Source organism: Silene latifolia, chromosome 3, assembly GCF_048544455.1.
Source record: "Silene latifolia isolate original U9 population chromosome 3, ASM4854445v1, whole genome shotgun sequence".
NCBI lineage: Eukaryota > Viridiplantae > Streptophyta > Magnoliopsida > Caryophyllales > Caryophyllaceae > Silene > Silene latifolia.
The window spans coordinates 124,001,515-124,007,645 of NC_133528.1; the positions used below are offsets into that span (position 1 = coordinate 124,001,515).

At 36.6% G+C, this 6,131-nt stretch overlaps 1 long non-coding RNA gene and 1 other non-coding gene across 2 annotated transcripts; both read left to right on the forward strand.

The window, feature by feature from the left end:
- Nucleotides 1–1,359: 1,359 nt before the first annotated feature.
- LOC141650703 (small nucleolar RNA R71) lies at nucleotides 1,360–1,466 on the forward strand. The gene has a single exon (XR_012546721.1). It is a non-coding gene; the product is annotated as a small nucleolar RNA R71 (small nucleolar RNA).
- Nucleotides 1,467–1,936: 470 nt separating this feature from the next.
- On the forward strand, nucleotides 1,937–3,380 carry LOC141646262 (uncharacterized). The gene is made up of 3 exons (XR_012545469.1): nucleotides 1,937–2,124; nucleotides 2,452–2,598; nucleotides 3,302–3,380. It is a non-coding gene; the product is annotated as an uncharacterized LOC141646262 (long non-coding RNA).
- Nucleotides 3,381–6,131: the final 2,751 nt, after the last annotated feature.

The following is a 6,131-nucleotide window of genomic DNA, read 5'->3' on the forward strand; positions in this document are numbered from 1 at the left end:
CTAGCCCCTAGATCACACAAGGCTTTGTTGATCGTGGTGTCGCCAATGCTACACGGTATTGATAAGCTTCCCGGATCTTTAAGTTTTGGAGGTGAACTCCCTTGAAGTATTGCACTACTCACCTTAGTGAAGGCGATAGTCTCAAGCTTTCGGATCGACTTCTTCTTTGTGAGGATGTCTTTCATGTATTTTGCATAGGCCGACACGTGATTGATTAATTCCGTGAAAGGAATTGAGACTTCCAAATTTTTCACAATTTCCATAAATTTTCCAAGTTGGTCATCAAATTTGGGCTTGGCTTGACGACTTGAAAAAGGAAGTCTAATCACAATGGGTTCCTTCTCCTTGACCTTGTCTTCATCTTTCTTTGAAACTTCTTCTTTTGATGGTTCTCCACCCTTGGAGTTTTGCACAACTTCTTCTTTGTCACTAGCTTCCACAACTTCATCCTCAACTTTCTTCTTCGGTGCTTCATACCTCGTACCACTTCTCAAGTGAGTGGCACTAACCGTTTCATGTCTTGGGGGATTACTTTGAGGTGGTAATTGCCCCTTTTGTCTTTGTGAGCTTGAAGATACTAGTTGAGTCAATTGGGTTTCCAACATTTTGGTGTGGGCTAGGATGTTGTTGATGGTGATTTCCTTTGCTTGACTATCCTTTTGCATTTGAGTGAAAAACTCTTGTTGATTCTTTTGCATTTGGAGGACCGCTTTTTGAACATCAAAACTTTGGTCACTTTGTTGATTGTATGGAGTTTGATTTTGGTAACCTTGGTTTTGGTTATAAAAGGGTCTTTGATTTTGGTTTCTCATGGGAGGTGGGGTGTATGTTGGTTGAGGGATTTGAACATTTTGGCTTTTGTATGAGAGATTTGGGTGAAATTTGGTGTTTTCATTGTAATAGTTTGAATAAGGGGTACCACTCTTGTATACTTGAAAAGCATTCACTTGTTCATTTGTTCCCCTACATTCACTTTGGTCATGTCCCAAAGTTCCACAATTCTCACATATCCCACTTGGGATTGATGAAGATGCCGTCATGGAATTAACATGATGCTTTGGTAATTTTGAGGCTTCTTCAAGTCTAGCCATAGCTTTTTCGAAATTCAAATTGATGGTATCAATGTGAGCACTAAGTTGAGCACCCAATTGAGTAATAGAGTCCACTTCATGCTTTCCTCCTCTAGTAGCCTTGCGAGGTCTACTATATTGTGAATTATGGACCGCCATTTCCTCAATTTTGTTCCAAGTTTGATTGTCATCAACTTCGGTGAACATTCCATTTGATCCCATGTTGAGAATGTTTCTTGAGTCTTCATAAAGACCGTTCTAAAATTGTTGTACCAAGAACCACTCGCTAAGTCCATGATGAGGACATGAGCGACAAATTCCCTTGAATCGCTCCCAAGCTTCATACAAAGATTCTTCATCTCTTTGCTTAAAGCCCGTAATTTGAGCTGTTAGCATGTTAGTCTTTTCCGGTGGATAGAACTTTTTGTAGAAAGCTAGAGCCAATTTCTTCCAAGAATCAATTCTGAGAGTAGCCTTATCAAGGCCTTTCAACCATTGTTTTGCGGTGCCAATTAGAGAAAAAGGAAATAAGACCCATCGAATTTGGTCTTGAGTTACACCGGTTTGAGAAATCGCATCACAATAGTCACAAAAAGTCTCCATGTGAGAGTGAGGGTCTTCACTAGGCATCCCTCCAAATTGGCTTCTTTCGACTAATTGGATAAATGCGGATTCACTAGTAGAAATAAAGCGATTGGCATCGGCACAATGGCATCGGTTCTACTAAGAACCGATGCCAATTGTTGTTAAAAGTGATATTGGCATCGGTTATGACTAAAGAACCGATGTCTATAGTGTATTTTGAGTCATTGCCATCGGTTGTTAATTGGAACCGATGCCAATTTAATTAGGGTATAATTATAAGAGCTGGTAAATGTGGCGTTTCCTCCAAACAAAAAATCATAGAAACTCAGATCTATACTCCATCCTCTCACTCCACAACCTCTCAATGCTTGATCCAACCACGACGCCTAGCAACATCGCTCACCGGTTTCTTTGCTCTTGACCGCACAAACCACCACCACAAACGGCATCCATATTCTCGATATAATAGGTATAATCTCCCTTTTGTATAATTCCAATTATTTTTGTTTGGGTTTATAAGTCACTTTTGGAATCTCATTTTATACGAATTCAAATATTTAATCGTTGTTTGATGTTATTATTGTTGTTTCCTTGTTTCTATTTCAAGTATTAGGATTAGATTGACATCATTTGATAATTAGGGTTTATGAAATTTGAGGTCTTTTATTAATTCAAATTAGGATGTTGTATTATCTTATTTAGGTATTAGGCTTACATCTATCTGATCGTATTTCGATGTATTTTGTTAAATGAATACAATGAATTTCGTCTTTGATTGTCAACTTTTGATCTTCAGATTCGTGTTAATGGGAGATGAAGCCATCTTTTAAGATTCGAAGCTACCCCTAGTAAAAACACCCACATCTCGCTTAATATTCATTGATAAGATGAAGCCATCTTTTAAGACCTAACTCATGCGAAGCTCATACCTTTTATTACCAAGGTTTGATTTCCTTTCTATGATACATTTACATGTTTTGAGTAGATATGTTTATTTTGAGGAAATTTGTGTCGCTGTATTTTTCCCGATCGAATTTCTGGGTTTTTTCGTTGATGTTAATTTTAATTAATTCCATTCCTTCTGCTTGTTTCAACTTACATATCATAATTGGAAAAGAACAATTTGATAACCCTATGTATTGTACATCTTATGAATTGAATTGAGTACTCAAAATGGGGTTGTAGTGTACTGGTTAGCAATGTCTTAAAAAGGAAAATGAATTAAATCTAAACGAATACAGGGAGTAATAATTTAGTTCACACCAGGAAGCCTTCATGGTGGCGAATATTTAAGGAAAAAAGTTGTAACGGTCATTGCAAATAGGGAGTTGAGCTCAGTATATAAAACTAAGGTATTAATAATGAAATAAAACTTGGATATGTTTCCATGTCCAACACCCTTGCCTGAGTTAAAGTAACATAGCGAGCGATCCCTTCTAAACGTACTTAAGGTGAACTTAAACTGATATCCTTGTGTACTTGAACCAGTGATCTTTGTGACTGAGATTGTATGTATCTTTTTCTTACTTGCACATAAGATTTTTTATTTCATTGGGCATGTATCCTTTTGTATCAGTTTTATATAGATCGTGTTGGAAATAATTTCTTATTCAGTTTATATGTTCTTTGTCATTTTTATTCTGTAGATAAAGTGCCACATAGTGATTGTTGCAACATGAGCCACAGCCAGGAGGCTTGGATTACCCAGGAAGGAGTAGGACTTTAGCAAAGGAATTTATGCCTGTGCAATATGTAAGATAGATCAGTTTATTTGCTCTACTACTTGAGAATAGCTCATTCTATGATAATATTTGATTTATATATAGTTTATTTGCTTCTCATAGGGCCTCTAATGGTGAGAATGGACATGACTTGATAAGACGTTAACTAGGTGACTAAAGAAGGGTGAGCGGTGTGCTCTTTTGGTTAAGAATAGCTCATTGTGAATTAGTTATGCTTTTTTTTAGCGGTATTTAAGTGATTCTAGTTCTAATTTATGCTCTTCTATGTGGTATCTAATTTCAAATTTCACAATTTCAATGTTTAGGTCATTTTAGTTGCCTTTTCACTTCTATATCTCTTCTTCATTCCTCTCTTTCTTTTGACTTCAATGGATCAGACTCACAAACTCGATTCAAATACTCGCTCTTTCTCTACTCATTTTTTTGCTTTGTGTTCCTGCTTGTTTGTTGTTCTGATGCATATCAACAGTTCAGATACTCACTCTTTCTCTAAACTCTGGAAGTGAAAACATGATAGTTTACGCACTTGCTGATGTTTGTTGTTCTGATGCATATCAATAGTTTCCACATTTACTAAGAGAAGTTCACGAATATGTTAATCTATGCATTCCTATTGAATATTTATCGGAGTCTGGCGGTCTGAGTTGGACTGAATGGTGTTTAATGCAGGATTATGCTATTATAGGCATTCAACGCAATTTGAGGGCTTATTGCTGGTGTTTGTCAACTGCAATTCACAACCATACCGTTGACATGTTTTCATTATCGGCATTGGTATATGATGATTGATCCCACTAGGGAGTATTTGGCTGCCTCTTTTCAGGTACTTACTAACTGTTATATGTTCATCCTTCAGTCTTAGTATTCTGCATTAGAGCTGGTAAAAGATACCTGACCTAAGAAACCTGACCGGTGGTGAATCCCCCTGCGTTTATGGTGTTATAAGAACTCAATAACACAAGTTTCCATTGCTTTTTGCCACATGTTTGTGACATTTGTGTTAATGTCTTCTTTTCTGATGCTTAGTTTCGGAAGTACTTCGTTTAGGATCAACTTTTAGTTGTGTAATTGCAGAATATGGCCTACTTTCCTCACCATTCAGTATAAATGCATATTGATTGCTGGTCGTACTCTGATAGGCGTATTAAACAATTTTCTCATCCTAAATTGTTCTAAATTTTAGTTTATTTCTCTTTCTAAGTTGTTTTAAGTCATAGTTTAGCTAATAATATATTGTTCTTGTTTACTGTGTGTTTCAGGTTTAGTAATAACACTTGAAGAAATGAACGAGGTTCAGGAGACTTTGGCTTTATATTGTAAAATAATTAAAATATATATGATGTTGTGAACGGTTGATTTACATACTCGAATAGTTAAGAGGTTTTCATGTATGTGATTTTCTTGTTGGATACAATTCGTTGAATGGTTGTATTGGATTCGGATTTGTTAGTACTGAAGTTATGAAATTTGGATTGTTCAATTTATGAAGAGATATTGTCGAATTTTTTATAGCTTTTAGAAAACAAAATGCAGGTAATATAGTTTATTTATTGGTCAGGCACGTTTTTTTTTTATTTGTTGTAATTGATGATTGACATCGGTTCCTAAGTTACAACCGATGCCAATAATGCAAAAATTGGCATCGGTTTTTATGGTACAACCGATGCCAATATGTGTAAATTCCCATCGGTTAGAACCGATGCCAATTGAATAATAACCGATGCCAATATGTGTAAATTGGCATCGGTTCATGAACCGATGCCAATTCAAAAAAATGTCATTGGCATCGCCCGCATTGGCATCGGTTGAGAACCGATGCCAATCACTGTTTATAACCGATGCCAATTGCATTAATTGTACTAGTGATTTGGCAATAAAATTTCCGATTAAGTGTTGTGGTGTGGGAGTACCATTGGGCAGGTTCTCCTCGGTTGGTACGGAATGTGATGAAAATTTAGGCATTGTGGGTTGATTTTGTGTTGGGTTCTCCTCACCTTCTCTTGCAAAAGGGTTGATGAACTCAATAGTGTTTGGTTTAATATCTACAACCTCACCAATACCTCTCAAAGTTCACCTAGCAAGTCTTCTATTGGTTGTCAAAGTCCTTTCAATTTCCTGATCAAAGGGTAACAAGTTACTTTGTGATCTTCTAGACATGCAAAATATCAAACAACTTGAAAATAATTAGAATAAACCTTGAGGAGTTTTACTTCCCTAAGGCAAAGAAAGACACAACTAATAACAAATTAAGAAAATCTAAATCAAGTTAACACCGTCCCCGGCAACGGCGCCATTTTTGGTCGTGTTCCCTTTGGAGGGTTTAGTTTTCGGTACTTGTCGTTAGGAGCACCTAGACCAAAACACAATTTATAACTCTACCAACAACTCTACAATTAGTAAAGAGGCAAGTAAAGGTCGGATCCCAAGGGACGGGAATTGAGATGAGATTTTCACTTGTAACTAGCGGTGTCTAAGGGTGTCACAATTTGGGGTATGGAGTAGAAGATCACTAAACTAAATAACAATGAAAGTAAACAATCAAGATGATTAAAAAGGGATGTAAACAATTGATAAAAGACACTAGGGTGTCATGGGGTCATAGGGGATTCATGGGAATTGATCAACAAACATATTCTCAAATTATAAGCAAGCAATTATTGTTGTGATGGATCGAGTTGGTTTATATCTTACAATCCTAGGAAAGTTTGGGTCCCGGAGCCGAATCGATTAGATT